The sequence below is a fragment of the Lepisosteus oculatus genome, chromosome 14 (assembly GCF_040954835.1).
Source record: "Lepisosteus oculatus isolate fLepOcu1 chromosome 14, fLepOcu1.hap2, whole genome shotgun sequence".
NCBI lineage: Eukaryota > Metazoa > Chordata > Actinopteri > Semionotiformes > Lepisosteidae > Lepisosteus > Lepisosteus oculatus.
The window spans coordinates 59,360,922-59,373,575 of NC_090709.1; the positions used below are offsets into that span (position 1 = coordinate 59,360,922).

The 12,654-nt window shown below is 55.4% G+C and overlaps 18 non-coding genes across 18 annotated transcripts; 11 read left to right on the top strand and 7 right to left on the bottom strand.

Annotated features, from left to right (window-relative positions):
- Positions 1 to 590: 590 nt before the first annotated feature.
- Positions 591 to 663, top strand: trnav-cac (transfer RNA valine (anticodon CAC)). Its single transcript has one exon. It is a non-coding gene; the product is annotated as a tRNA-Val (tRNA).
- Positions 664 to 1,284: 621 nt separating this feature from the next.
- trnad-guc (transfer RNA aspartic acid (anticodon GUC)) lies at positions 1,285 to 1,356 on the bottom strand. The gene has a single exon. It is a non-coding gene; the product is annotated as a tRNA-Asp (tRNA).
- Positions 1,357 to 2,380: 1,024 nt separating this feature from the next.
- Positions 2,381 to 2,453, top strand: trnaf-gaa (transfer RNA phenylalanine (anticodon GAA)). Its single transcript has one exon. It is a non-coding gene; the product is annotated as a tRNA-Phe (tRNA).
- Positions 2,454 to 2,562: 109 nt separating this feature from the next.
- On the top strand, positions 2,563 to 2,635 carry trnav-aac (transfer RNA valine (anticodon AAC)). Its single transcript has one exon. It is a non-coding gene; the product is annotated as a tRNA-Val (tRNA).
- A 574-nt stretch (positions 2,636 to 3,209) lies between these two features.
- On the bottom strand, positions 3,210 to 3,281 carry trnah-gug (transfer RNA histidin (anticodon GUG)). The gene has a single exon. It is a non-coding gene; the product is annotated as a tRNA-His (tRNA).
- A 694-nt stretch (positions 3,282 to 3,975) lies between these two features.
- On the top strand, positions 3,976 to 4,048 carry trnav-cac (transfer RNA valine (anticodon CAC)). The gene has a single exon. It is a non-coding gene; the product is annotated as a tRNA-Val (tRNA).
- Positions 4,049 to 4,669: 621 nt separating this feature from the next.
- trnad-guc (transfer RNA aspartic acid (anticodon GUC)) lies at positions 4,670 to 4,741 on the bottom strand. The gene has a single exon. It is a non-coding gene; the product is annotated as a tRNA-Asp (tRNA).
- A 1,024-nt stretch (positions 4,742 to 5,765) lies between these two features.
- On the top strand, positions 5,766 to 5,838 carry trnaf-gaa (transfer RNA phenylalanine (anticodon GAA)). The gene has a single exon. It is a non-coding gene; the product is annotated as a tRNA-Phe (tRNA).
- Positions 5,839 to 5,947: 109 nt separating this feature from the next.
- On the top strand, positions 5,948 to 6,020 carry trnav-aac (transfer RNA valine (anticodon AAC)). The gene has a single exon. It is a non-coding gene; the product is annotated as a tRNA-Val (tRNA).
- A 574-nt stretch (positions 6,021 to 6,594) lies between these two features.
- On the bottom strand, positions 6,595 to 6,666 carry trnah-gug (transfer RNA histidin (anticodon GUG)). Its single transcript has one exon. It is a non-coding gene; the product is annotated as a tRNA-His (tRNA).
- Positions 6,667 to 7,360: 694 nt separating this feature from the next.
- trnav-cac (transfer RNA valine (anticodon CAC)) lies at positions 7,361 to 7,433 on the top strand. The gene has a single exon. It is a non-coding gene; the product is annotated as a tRNA-Val (tRNA).
- Positions 7,434 to 8,054: 621 nt separating this feature from the next.
- Positions 8,055 to 8,126, bottom strand: trnad-guc (transfer RNA aspartic acid (anticodon GUC)). Its single transcript has one exon. It is a non-coding gene; the product is annotated as a tRNA-Asp (tRNA).
- Positions 8,127 to 9,150: 1,024 nt separating this feature from the next.
- Positions 9,151 to 9,223, top strand: trnaf-gaa (transfer RNA phenylalanine (anticodon GAA)). Its single transcript has one exon. It is a non-coding gene; the product is annotated as a tRNA-Phe (tRNA).
- Positions 9,224 to 9,332: 109 nt separating this feature from the next.
- Positions 9,333 to 9,405, top strand: trnav-aac (transfer RNA valine (anticodon AAC)). The gene has a single exon. It is a non-coding gene; the product is annotated as a tRNA-Val (tRNA).
- Positions 9,406 to 9,979: 574 nt separating this feature from the next.
- Positions 9,980 to 10,051, bottom strand: trnah-gug (transfer RNA histidin (anticodon GUG)). Its single transcript has one exon. It is a non-coding gene; the product is annotated as a tRNA-His (tRNA).
- Positions 10,052 to 10,745: 694 nt separating this feature from the next.
- Positions 10,746 to 10,818, top strand: trnav-cac (transfer RNA valine (anticodon CAC)). Its single transcript has one exon. It is a non-coding gene; the product is annotated as a tRNA-Val (tRNA).
- A 621-nt stretch (positions 10,819 to 11,439) lies between these two features.
- Positions 11,440 to 11,511, bottom strand: trnad-guc (transfer RNA aspartic acid (anticodon GUC)). The gene has a single exon. It is a non-coding gene; the product is annotated as a tRNA-Asp (tRNA).
- Positions 11,512 to 12,535: 1,024 nt separating this feature from the next.
- Positions 12,536 to 12,608, top strand: trnaf-gaa (transfer RNA phenylalanine (anticodon GAA)). The gene has a single exon. It is a non-coding gene; the product is annotated as a tRNA-Phe (tRNA).
- Positions 12,609 to 12,654: the final 46 nt, after the last annotated feature.

The window sequence follows — 12,654 nt, forward strand, 5'->3', positions numbered from 1 at the left end:
ATCGACCCTTCGACACTCTGAGTGACAACTCTCTTGCGTGTTTTCTCATATTTATGTAGTTTGCTTGCTTGATGCCGTGAACAGCATGGTTGTTCGCTGCCATATAGTCTAGCGGTTAGGGTTCCTGGTTTTCACCCAGGCGGTTCGACTCGGTTTTGCCTCCTGCTTTCCAAAAGATCAGCACCGTGTACGAAAGAGCCGCATTAAAACTACTCGAACGTGCAAAACGTGCGAGAAGAGGGGGCGCTTGTTTCCAACCGAAACTTCTCGCGTGTGAGACGAGCTGATCATCGCTGTGGGAGGGTTACTCTGGTAGACAGGGCTGACCTTCGGCAATAGGATTTATAGTCTCCAAGATGATATTTGCACTTTCTGGAGAGGCGATTTTCTCCACTTCAGTAGCCCGATTTCGTCGATTGCGTGGAGAGGGCTGTAGAATGTGGCGCCGCCTTTCCTGCTCCGTCCATGACAGGCGTGCTGGTCTCTGGAGAGAGAGCACGGTCCATCAGCGCACTCCAATAAAGGCACTGGAAGCAGCTAAATCGCATTGGCGAAGCTCAGCGCTGGGCCGCTGGGCACGTCTTACCACCGTTTCCGTAGTGTAGTGGTTATCACGTTCGCCTCACACGCGAAAGGTCCCCGGTTCGAAACCGGGCGGAAACAGACATCTTTTGTCGCCAGGCACAAAAGGGGATTGGGGATTCGCCTAGCGCTGTGATCGAACAGACCCACTGGACCCACCTCTTAGTGTGGCGGGATCTGCACAGTGCATGTCACAGCGCATCCTGCTTTCACTTCAAGGCGCGTCCTGATGCACCCCAGTCTCCCGCGTGACAGGTGGGGACAGGTGACAGGTCCTATACTAACGAGGAAGACATCGCTCTCTCCGACCCCCGGCATCGTGTCCCGACCCACCGTGCTGGAAGCCGACGCGTGCTGTGATTCCTTTACGGAGCAGAAATGACAACCGAGGAGCCGAGAGATCATTTCAGCATTTCGCGTCTGAACGGAAAACACAAACGACCAACTCGGAATGACTTGCCTTTGACGCTTCTCAAAGCGTTCTTTGTGCATCGAACAGACCCACTCACCTCTTAGTGTGGCGGGATCTGCACAGTGCATGTCGCAGCGCTTCCTGCTTTCACTTCAATGTGCTTCCTGATGTCGAGTCGACTGCCGTGCGGAGGCTCTGAAAGCGAGAGCAATGAAAAGGTGCACGACGCTGTGAAAGAAAACAGAGAAGTGAAAGGCAGTCATTTCTCTAAGGAGGTGAAAGAAAAGCTACTCCCCGTCGGGGAATCGAACCCCGGTCTCCCGCGTGACAGGCGGGGATACTTGCCACTATACTAACGAGGAAGCCATCGCTCTCTCCAACCCCCGGCATCGTGTCCCGACCCAGCATGCTGGAAGCCGACGCGTGCTGTGATCCCTTTACGGAGCAGAAATGACAACCGAGGAGCCGAGAGATCATGTCAGCATTTCGCGTCTGAACGGAAAACACAAACGACCAACTCGGAATGACTTGCCTTTGACGCTTTTCAAAGTGTTCTTTGTGCACGACGACTGCGCCGCCTAGCAGATACAAAGGGGTTGTACAACTTTGAACTAGCAAATGGAAGAGGGCTAAGCCCCCTCTCTTTTAGCCCAGGTTCGATCTGTCTCCCAGAATCACCAGGGCGCACACACACACACACCCGTGCCGTTGAAGTGCTCTGCTTCATTTCTAAGTGCAACTCAACATTCACTCCTACCCCGAGTGCAGAAAAGACAGCATCCACAGCAACAACAGCTCAGGTCTCTGCACAGGAGCTAAGCTGCCCTCATCTCCTCTGCTCTGCGGCTCCTGCGGAGTGGAGTCCTGCCTGGAGCCGTGTTTGCAGGCGGCGGCTCCCCGCGCCCTGTCTGGGCGTCGTGTCCAAGAGCTCCTGGGAGGAAGAGCGAGCCCTCCCACTCGGGGGCTTTTCCACGGTCTGTGTGAGGAGGGGCGGGTGTGTCCAGTAGCTTATCGAGCGGAAGCCTGGGGCGGCGGAGAGCTGTGATCGTGCAGACCTTGAGGTGTCACCTCTTTGTCTGCTTTCCCGCCCCCCCTCCGCCCAAGCTCTGCTCCAAAGTAGCCCGGCAACCCCTCACACCTGCACGTGTCACAACCTAAGGTGCGGTCATGAGACACCCATGGCGTGTCGTTCTGTTCTTGCTAATTGTTTCCTGCCCGTCGCAGGCAGGAGTCCATGCGAGGAAGATGCGCTGGACAGAGCTCAGAGGGCGCAGCTGGGTGGCTTTCCTTCTGAGTGACGTTCCTGCAACACTCTCCCGCTGCTCTTGGTGCGCTCATGCCACAACACAGGAAGGCTGGAGCAGGTGGCTGTGGGCTTTGCGCACTGCCGAAATAGCTCAGTTGGGAGAGCGTTAGACTGAAGATCTAAAGGTCCCTGGTTCGATCCCGGGTTTCGGCATTTTGTTTCATCGCGCCCTTTGTTCCTCTCTCCAGCGCCACCTGCCTAAAGTGACGCGTCCCTTTCTCAGCCCGAAACGCAAGCGAGACACCAGCAGCAGTCCCTACAGGTTTCCGTAGTGTAGCGGCTATCACGTTCGCCTAACACGCGAAAGGTCCCCGGTTCGAGACCGGGCGGAAACAGCCTCGTTTTGCACGCTCCTGTACTTCACAGAGGTCTTGAGCGACCGGTCATTTGTTCCCAATGTATTTCCGGTGCCTTCGTGCACTCTTGTACCAAACGCACGTTCCTTCTGTACGCGGAGCCGATCATTTGCAATTGGGCTGTGCCGACAGACCAGGTCGAGCTCTGTCGGCTCAATAGCAGCGCAGGACCTGCAAGAACAACAGAAAGATTAGCATCCAGCGGGGGCCTCTTAGTGAGCCCAAGAGCTCATCAAGAATCGGCTCCAGCAACAGGGCTGGGCGCATTGTTCCATTCTCCGCCCACTCTCGGTGTAAACAAGTCCCTCCTGGTCTCTGCTTGAAATGCACTTTCCTGCGTTTGCTTTGGTGTAACTGGCTTCCCCTGCATGGGCGAATGTGAAGAAGATCCTTAGTAAGTCATTGAAGAAAACCGAGAAGAGGTCGGAGTGGCCTCTGTCGTTCATCAACGATCCAGTCAGGCAGTACTCCTCTGTAAAGCGCCGTTCGTTCACGTCGATTGGCTTTTTTTTGCCTTCATTCGTGCGAGTAGTAAAAGCAGACGCCCCTATTCTGCCGTGACCCGGATTCGAACCGGGGTTGTTGCGGCCACAACGCAAAGTACTGACCACTATACGATCACAGCGAGTTACCGAGACACACGCGGCAGGGCGGAAAGGGCTGTGCTCTCGTCGTGTGACATAATTCGGAAAAGTCCTGACGTTGCATTTCAACTGAGCCCCAGTATACATCGACCCTTCGACACTCTGAGTGACAACTCTCTTGCGTGTTTTCTCATATTTATGTAGTTTGCTTGCTTGATGCCGTGAACAGCATGGTTGTTCGCTGCCATATAGTCTAGCGGTTAGGGTTCCTGGTTTTCACCCAGGCGGTTCGACTCGGTTTTGCCTCCTGCTTTCCAAAAGATCAGCACCGTGTACGAAAGAGCCGCATTAAAACTACTCGAACGTGCAAAACGTGCGAGAAGAGGGGGCGCTTGTTTCCAACCGAAACTTCTCGCGTGTGAGACGAGCTGATCATCGCTGTGGGAGGGTTACTCTGGTAGACAGGGCTGACCTTCGGCAATAGGATTTATAGTCTCCAAGATGATATTTGCACTTTCTGGAGAGGCGATTTTCTCCACTTCAGTAGCCCGATTTCGTCGATTGCGTGGAGAGGGCTGTAGAATGTGGCGCCGCCTTTCCTGCTCCGTCCATGACAGGCGTGCTGGTCTCTGGAGAGAGAGCACGGTCCATCAGCGCACTCCAATAAAGGCACTGGAAGCAGCTAAATCGCATTGGCGAAGCTCAGCGCTGGGCCGCTGGGCACGTCTTACCACCGTTTCCGTAGTGTAGTGGTTATCACGTTCGCCTCACACGCGAAAGGTCCCCGGTTCGAAACCGGGCGGAAACAGACATCTTTTGTCGCCAGGCACAAAAGGGGATTGGGGATTCGCCTAGCGCTGTGATCGAACAGACCCACTGGACCCACCTCTTAGTGTGGCGGGATCTGCACAGTGCATGTCACAGCGCATCCTGCTTTCACTTCAAGGCGCGTCCTGATGCACCCCAGTCTCCCGCGTGACAGGTGGGGACAGGTGACAGGTCCTATACTAACGAGGAAGACATCGCTCTCTCCGACCCCCGGCATCGTGTCCCGACCCACCGTGCTGGAAGCCGACGCGTGCTGTGATTCCTTTACGGAGCAGAAATGACAACCGAGGAGCCGAGAGATCATTTCAGCATTTCGCGTCTGAACGGAAAACACAAACGACCAACTCGGAATGACTTGCCTTTGACGCTTCTCAAAGCGTTCTTTGTGCATCGAACAGACCCACTCACCTCTTAGTGTGGCGGGATCTGCACAGTGCATGTCGCAGCGCTTCCTGCTTTCACTTCAATGTGCTTCCTGATGTCGAGTCGACTGCCGTGCGGAGGCTCTGAAAGCGAGAGCAATGAAAAGGTGCACGACGCTGTGAAAGAAAACAGAGAAGTGAAAGGCAGTCATTTCTCTAAGGAGGTGAAAGAAAAGCTACTCCCCGTCGGGGAATCGAACCCCGGTCTCCCGCGTGACAGGCGGGGATACTTGCCACTATACTAACGAGGAAGACATCGCTCTCTCCAACCCCCGGCATCGTGTCCCGACCCAGCATGCTGGAAGCCGACGCGTGCTGTGATCAATTTACGGAGCAGAAATGACAACCGAGGAGCCGAGAGATCATGTCAGCATTTCGCGTCTGAACGGAAAACACAAACGACCAACTCGGAATGACTTGCCTTTGACGCTTTTCAAAGTGTTCTTTGTGCACGACGACTGCGCCGCCTAGCAGATACAAAGGGGTTGTACAACTTTGAACTAGCAAATGGAAGAGGGCTAAGCCCCCTCTCTTTTAGCCCAGGTTCGATCTGTCTCCCAGAATCACCAGGGCGCACACACACACACACCCGTGCCGTTGAAGTGCTCTGCTTCATTTCTAAGTGCAACTCAACATTCACTCCTACCCCGAGTGCAGAAAAGACAGCATCCACAGCAACAACAGCTCAGGTCTCTGCACAGGAGCTAAGCTGCCCTCATCTCCTCTGCTCTGCGGCTCCTGCGGAGTGGAGTCCTGCCTGGAGCCGTGTTTGCAGGCGGCGGCTCCCCGCGCCCTGTCTGGGCGTCGTGTCCAAGAGCTCCTGGGAGGAAGAGCGAGCCCTCCCACTCGGGGGCTTTTCCACGGTCTGTGTGAGGAGGGGCGGGTGTGTCCAGTAGCTTATCGAGCGGAAGCCTGGGGCGGCGGAGAGCTGTGATCGTGCAGACCTTGAGGTGTCACCTCTTTGTCTGCTTTCCCGCCCCCCCTCCGCCCAAGCTCTGCTCCAAAGTAGCCCGGCAACCCCTCACACCTGCACGTGTCACAACCTAAGGTGCGGTCATGAGACACCCATGGCGTGTCGTTCTGTTCTTGCTAATTGTTTCCTGCCCGTCGCAGGCAGGAGTCCATGCGAGGAAGATGCGCTGGACAGAGCTCAGAGGGCGCAGCTGGGTGGCTTTCCTTCTGAGTGACGTTCCTGCAACACTCTCCCGCTGCTCTTGGTGCGCTCATGCCACAACACAGGAAGGCTGGAGCAGGTGGCTGTGGGCTTTGCGCACTGCCGAAATAGCTCAGTTGGGAGAGCGTTAGACTGAAGATCTAAAGGTCCCTGGTTCGATCCCGGGTTTCGGCATTTTGTTTCATCGCGCCCTTTGTTCCTCTCTCCAGCGCCACCTGCCTAAAGTGACGCGTCCCTTTCTCAGCCCGAAACGCAAGCGAGACACCAGCAGCAGTCCCTACAGGTTTCCGTAGTGTAGCGGCTATCACGTTCGCCTAACACGCGAAAGGTCCCCGGTTCGAGACCGGGCGGAAACAGCCTCGTTTTGCACGCTCCTGTACTTCACAGAGGTCTTGAGCGACCGGTCATTTGTTCCCAATGTATTTCCGGTGCCTTCGTGCACTCTTGTACCAAACGCACGTTCCTTCTGTACGCGGAGCCGATCATTTGCAATTGGGCTGTGCCGACAGACCAGGTCGAGCTCTGTCGGCTCAATAGCAGCGCAGGACCTGCAAGAACAACAGAAAGATTAGCATCCAGCGGGGGCCTCTTAGTGAGCCCAAGAGCTCATCAAGAATCGGCTCCAGCAACAGGGCTGGGCGCATTGTTCTATTCTCCGCCCACTCTCGGTGTAAACAAGTCCCTCCTGGTCTCTGCTTGAAATGCACTTTCCTGCGTTTGCTTTGGTGTAACTGGCTTCCCCTGCATGGGCGAATGTGAAGAAGATCCTTAGTAAGTCATTGAAGAAAACCGAGAAGAGGTCGGAGTGGCCTCTGTCGTTCATCAACGATCCAGTCAGGCAGTACTCCTCTGTAAAGCGCCGTTCGTTCACGTCGATTGGCTTTTTTTTGCCTTCATTCGTGCGAGTAGTAAAAGCAGACGCCCCTATTCTGCCGTGACCCGGATTCGAACCGGGGTTGTTGCGGCCACAACGCAAAGTACTGACCACTATACGATCACAGCGAGTTACCGAGACACACGCGGCAGGGCGGAAAGGGCTGTGCTCTCGTCGTGTGACATAATTCGGAAAAGTCCTGACGTTGCATTTCAACTGAGCCCCAGTATACATCGACCCTTCGACACTCTGAGTGACAACTCTCTTGCGTGTTTTCTCATATTTATGTAGTTTGCTTGCTTGATGCCGTGAACAGCATGGTTGTTCGCTGCCATATAGTCTAGCGGTTAGGGTTCCTGGTTTTCACCCAGGCGGTTCGACTCGGTTTTGCCTCCTGCTTTCCAAAAGATCAGCACCGTGTACGAAAGAGCCGCATTAAAACTACTCGAACGTGCAAAACGTGCGAGAAGAGGGGGCGCTTGTTTCCAACCGAAACTTCTCGCGTGTGAGACGAGCTGATCATCGCTGTGGGAGGGTTACTCTGGTAGACAGGGCTGACCTTCGGCAATAGGATTTATAGTCTCCAAGATGATATTTGCACTTTCTGGAGAGGCGATTTTCTCCACTTCAGTAGCCCGATTTCGTCGATTGCGTGGAGAGGGCTGTAGAATGTGGCGCCGCCTTTCCTGCTCCGTCCATGACAGGCGTGCTGGTCTCTGGAGAGAGAGCACGGTCCATCAGCGCACTCCAATAAAGGCACTGGAAGCAGCTAAATCGCATTGGCGAAGCTCAGCGCTGGGCCGCTGGGCACGTCTTACCACCGTTTCCGTAGTGTAGTGGTTATCACGTTCGCCTCACACGCGAAAGGTCCCCGGTTCGAAACCGGGCGGAAACAGACATCTTTTGTCGCCAGGCACAAAAGGGGATTGGGGATTCGCCTAGCGCTGTGATCGAACAGACCCACTGGACCCACCTCTTAGTGTGGCGGGATCTGCACAGTGCATGTCACAGCGCATCCTGCTTTCACTTCAAGGCGCGTCCTGATGCACCCCAGTCTCCCGCGTGACAGGTGGGGACAGGTGACAGGTCCTATACTAACGAGGAAGACATCGCTCTCTCCGACCCCCGGCATCGTGTCCCGACCCACCGTGCTGGAAGCCGACGCGTGCTGTGATTCCTTTACGGAGCAGAAATGACAACCGAGGAGCCGAGAGATCATTTCAGCATTTCGCGTCTGAACGGAAAACACAAACGACCAACTCGGAATGACTTGCCTTTGACGCTTCTCAAAGCGTTCTTTGTGCATCGAACAGACCCACTCACCTCTTAGTGTGGCGGGATCTGCACAGTGCATGTCGCAGCGCTTCCTGCTTTCACTTCAATGTGCTTCCTGATGTCGAGTCGACTGCCGTGCGGAGGCTCTGAAAGCGAGAGCAATGAAAAGGTGCACGACGCTGTGAAAGAAAACAGAGAAGTGAAAGGCAGTCATTTCTCTAAGGAGGTGAAAGAAAAGCTACTCCCCGTCGGGGAATCGAACCCCGGTCTCCCGCGTGACAGGCGGGGATACTTGCCACTATACTAACGAGGAAGACATCGCTCTCTCCAACCCCCGGCATCGTGTCCCGACCCAGCATGCTGGAAGCCGACGCGTGCTGTGATCCCTTTACGGAGCAGAAATGACAACCGAGGAGCCGAGAGATCATGTCAGCATTTCGCGTCTGAACGGAAAACACAAACGACCAACTCGGAATGACTTGCCTTTGACGCTTTTCAAAGTGTTCTTTGTGCACGACGACTGCGCCGCCTAGCAGATACAAAGGGGTTGTACAACTTTGAACTAGCAAATGGAAGAGGGCTAAGCCCCCTCTCTTTTAGCCCAGGTTCGATCTGTCTCCCAGAATCACCAGGGCGCGCACACACACACACCCGTGCCGTTGAAGTGCTCTGCTTCATTTCTAAGTGCAACTCAACATTCACTCCTACCCCGAGTGCAGAAAAGACAGCATCCACAGCAACAACAGCTCAGGTCTCTGCACAGGAGCTAAGCTGCCCTCATCTCCTCTGCTCTGCGGCTCCTGCGGAGTGGAGTCCTGCCTGGAGCCGTGTTTGCAGGCGGCGGCTCCCCGCGCCCTGTCTGGGCGTCGTGTCCAAGAGCTCCTGGGAGGAAGAGCGAGCCCTCCCACTCGGGGGCTTTTCCACGGTCTGTGTGAGGAGGGGCGGGTGTGTCCAGTAGCTTATCGAGCGGAAGCCTGGGGCGGCGGAGAGCTGTGATCGTGCAGACCTTGAGGTGTCACCTCTTTGTCTGCTTTCCCGCCCCCCCTCCGCCCAAGCTCTGCTCCAAAGTAGCCCGGCAACCCCTCACACCTGCACGTGTCACAACCTAAGGTGCGGTCATGAGACACCCATGGCGTGTCGTTCTGTTCTTGCTAATTGTTTCCTGCCCGTCGCAGGCAGGAGTCCATGCGAGGAAGATGCGCTGGACAGAGCTCAGAGGGCGCAGCTGGGTGGCTTTCCTTCTGAGTGACGTTCCTGCAACACTCTCCCGCTGCTCTTGGTGCGCTCATGCCACAACACAGGAAGGCTGGAGCAGGTGGCTGTGGGCTTTGCGCACTGCCGAAATAGCTCAGTTGGGAGAGCGTTAGACTGAAGATCTAAAGGTCCCTGGTTCGATCCCGGGTTTCGGCATTTTGTTTCATCGCGCCCTTTGTTCCTCTCTCCAGCGCCACCTGCCTAAAGTGACGCGTCCCTTTCTCAGCCCGAAACGCAAGCGAGACACCAGCAGCAGTCCCTACAGGTTTCCGTAGTGTAGCGGCTATCACGTTCGCCTAACACGCGAAAGGTCCCCGGTTCGAGACCGGGCGGAAACAGCCTCGTTTTGCACGCTCCTGTACTTCACAGAGGTCTTGAGCGACCGGTCATTTGTTCCCAATGTATTTCCGGTGCCTTCGTGCACTCTTGTACCAAACGCACGTTCCTTCTGTACGCGGAGCCGATCATTTGCAATTGGGCTGTGCCGACAGACCAGGTCGAGCTCTGTCGGCTCAAAAGCAGCGCAGGACCTGCAAGAACAACAGAAAGATTAGCATCCAGCGGGGGCCTCTTAGTGAGCCCAAGAGCTCATCAAGAATCGGCTCCAGCAACAGGGCTGGGCGCATTGTTCCATTCTCCGCCCACTCTCGGTGTAAACAAGTCCCTCCTGGTCTCTGCTTGAAATGCACTTTCCTGCGTTTGCTTTGGTGTAACTGGCTTCCCCTGCATGGGCGAATGTGAAGAAGATCCTTAGTAAGTCATTGAAGAAAACCGAGAAGAGGTCGGAGTGGCCTCTGTCGTTCATCAACGATCCAGTCAGGCAGTACTCCTCTGTAAAGCGCCGTTCGTTCACGTCGATTGGCTTTTTTTTGCCTTCATTCGTGCGAGTAGTAAAAGCAGACGCCCCTATTCTGCCGTGACCCGGATTCGAACCGGGGTTGTTGCGGCCACAACGCAAAGTACTGACCACTATACGATCACAGCGAGTTACCGAGACACACGCGGCAGGGCGGAAAGGGCTGTGCTCTCGTCGTGTGACATAATTCGGAAAAGTCCTGACGTTGCATTTCAACTGAGCCCCAGTATACATCGACCCTTCGACACTCTGAGTGACAACTCTCTTGCGTGTTTTCTCATATTTATGTAGTTTGCTTGCTTGATGCCGTGAACAGCATGGTTGTTCGCTGCCATATAGTCTAGCGGTTAGGGTTCCTGGTTTTCACCCAGGCGGTTCGACTCGGTTTTGCCTCCTGCTTTCCAAAAGATCAGCACCGTGTACGAAAGAGCCGCATTAAAACTACTCGAACGTGCAAAACGTGCGAGAAGAGGGGGCGCTTGTTTCCAACCGAAACTTCTCGCGTGTGAGACGAGCTGATCATCGCTGTGGGAGGGTTACTCTGGTAGACAGGGCTGACCTTCGGCAATAGGATTTATAGTCTCCAAGATGATATTTGCACTTTCTGGAGAGGCGATTTTCTCCACTTCAGTAGCCCGATTTCGTCGATTGCGTGGAGAGGGCTGTAGAATGTGGCGCCGCCTTTCCTGCTCCGTCCATGACAGGCGTGCTGGTCTCTGGAGAGAGAGCACGGTCCATCAGCGCACTCCAATAAAGGCACTGGAAGCAGCTAAATCGCATTGGCGAAGCTCAGCGCTGGGCCGCTGGGCACGTCTTACCACCGTTTCCGTAGTGTAGTGGTTATCACGTTCGCCTCACACGCGAAAGGTCCCCGGTTCAAAACCGGGCGGAAACAGACATCTTTTGTCGCCAGGCACAAAAGGGGATTGGGGATTCGCCTAGCGCTGTGATCGAACAGACCCACTGGACCCACCTCTTAGTGTGGCGGGATCTGCACAGTGCATGTCACAGCGCATCCTGCTTTCACTTCAAGGCGCGTCCTGATGCACCCCAGTCTCCCGCGTGACAGGTGGGGACAGGTGACAGGTCCTATACTAACGAGGAAGACATCGCTCTCTCCGACCCCCGGCATCGTGTCCCGACCCACCGTGCTGGAAGCCGACGCGTGCTGTGATTCCTTTACGGAGCAGAAATGACAACCGAGGAGCCGAGAGATCATTTCAGCATTTCGCGTCTGAACGGAAAACACAAACGACCAACTCGGAATGACTTGCCTTTGACGCTTCTCAAAGCGTTCTTTGTGCATCGAACAGACCCACTCACCTCTTAGTGTGGCGGGATCTGCACAGTGCATGTCGCAGCGCTTCCTGCTTTCACTTCAATGTGCTTCCTGATGTCGAGTCGACTGCCGTGCGGAGGCTCTGAAAGCGAGAGCAATGAAAAGGTGCACGACGCTGTGAAAGAAAACAGAGAAGTGAAAGGCAGTCATTTCTCTAAGGAGGTGAAAGAAAAGCTACTCCCCGTCGGGGAATCGAACCCCGGTCTCCCGCGTGACAGGCGGGGATACTTGCCACTATACTAACGAGGAAGACATCGCTCTCTCCAACCCCCGGCATCGTGTCCCGACCCAGCATGCTGGAAGCCGACGCGTGCTGTGATCCCTTTACGGAGCAGAAATGACAACCGAGGAGCCGAGAGATCATGTCAGCATTTCGCGTCTGAACGGAAAACACAAACGACCAACTCGGAATGACTTGCCTTTGACGCTTTTCAAAGTGTTCTTTGTGCACGACGACTGCGCCGCCTAGCAGATACAAAGGGGTTGTACAACTTTGAACTAGCAAATGGAAGAGGGCTAAGCCCCCTCTCTTTTAGCCCAGGTTCGATCTGTCTCCCAGAATCACCAGGGCGCGCACACACACACACCCGTGCCGTTGAAGTGCTCTGCTTCATTTCTAAGTGCAACTCAACATTCACTCCTACCCCGAGTGCAGAAAAGACAGCATCCACAGCAACAACAGCTCAGGTCTCTGCACAGGAGCTAAGCTGCCCTCATCTCCTCTGCTCTGCGGCTCCTGCGGAGTGGAGTCCTGCCTGGAGCCGTGTTTGCAGGCGGCGGCTCCCCGCGCCCTGTCTGGGCGTCGTGTCCAAGAGCTCCTGGGAGGAAGAGCGAGCCCTCCCACTCGGGGGCTTTTCCACGGTCTGTGTGAGGAGGGGCGGGTGTGTCCAGTAGCTTATCGAGCGGAAGCCTGGGGCGGCGGAGAGCTGTGATCGTGCAGACCTTGAGGTGTCACCTCTTTGTCTGCTTTCCCGCCCCCCCTCCGCCCAAGCTCTGCTCCAAAGTAGCCCGGCAACCCCTCACACCTGCACGTGTCACAACCTAAGGTGCGGTCATGAGACACCCATGGCGTGTCGTTCTGTTCTTGCTAATTGTTTCCTGCCCGTCGCAGGCAGGAGTCCATGCGAGGAAGATGCGCTGGACAGAGCTCAGAGGGCGCAGCTGGGTGGCTTTCCTTCTGAGTGACGTTCCTGCAACACTCTCCCGCTGCTCTTGGTGCGCTCATGCCACAACACAGGAAGGCTGGAGCAGGTGGCTGTGGGCTTTGCGCACTGCCGAAATAGCTCAGTTGGGAGAGCGTTAGACTGAAGATCTAAAGGTCCCTGGTTCGATCCCGGGTTTCGGCATTTTGTTTCATCGCGCCCTTTGTTCCTCTCTCCAGCGCCACCTGCC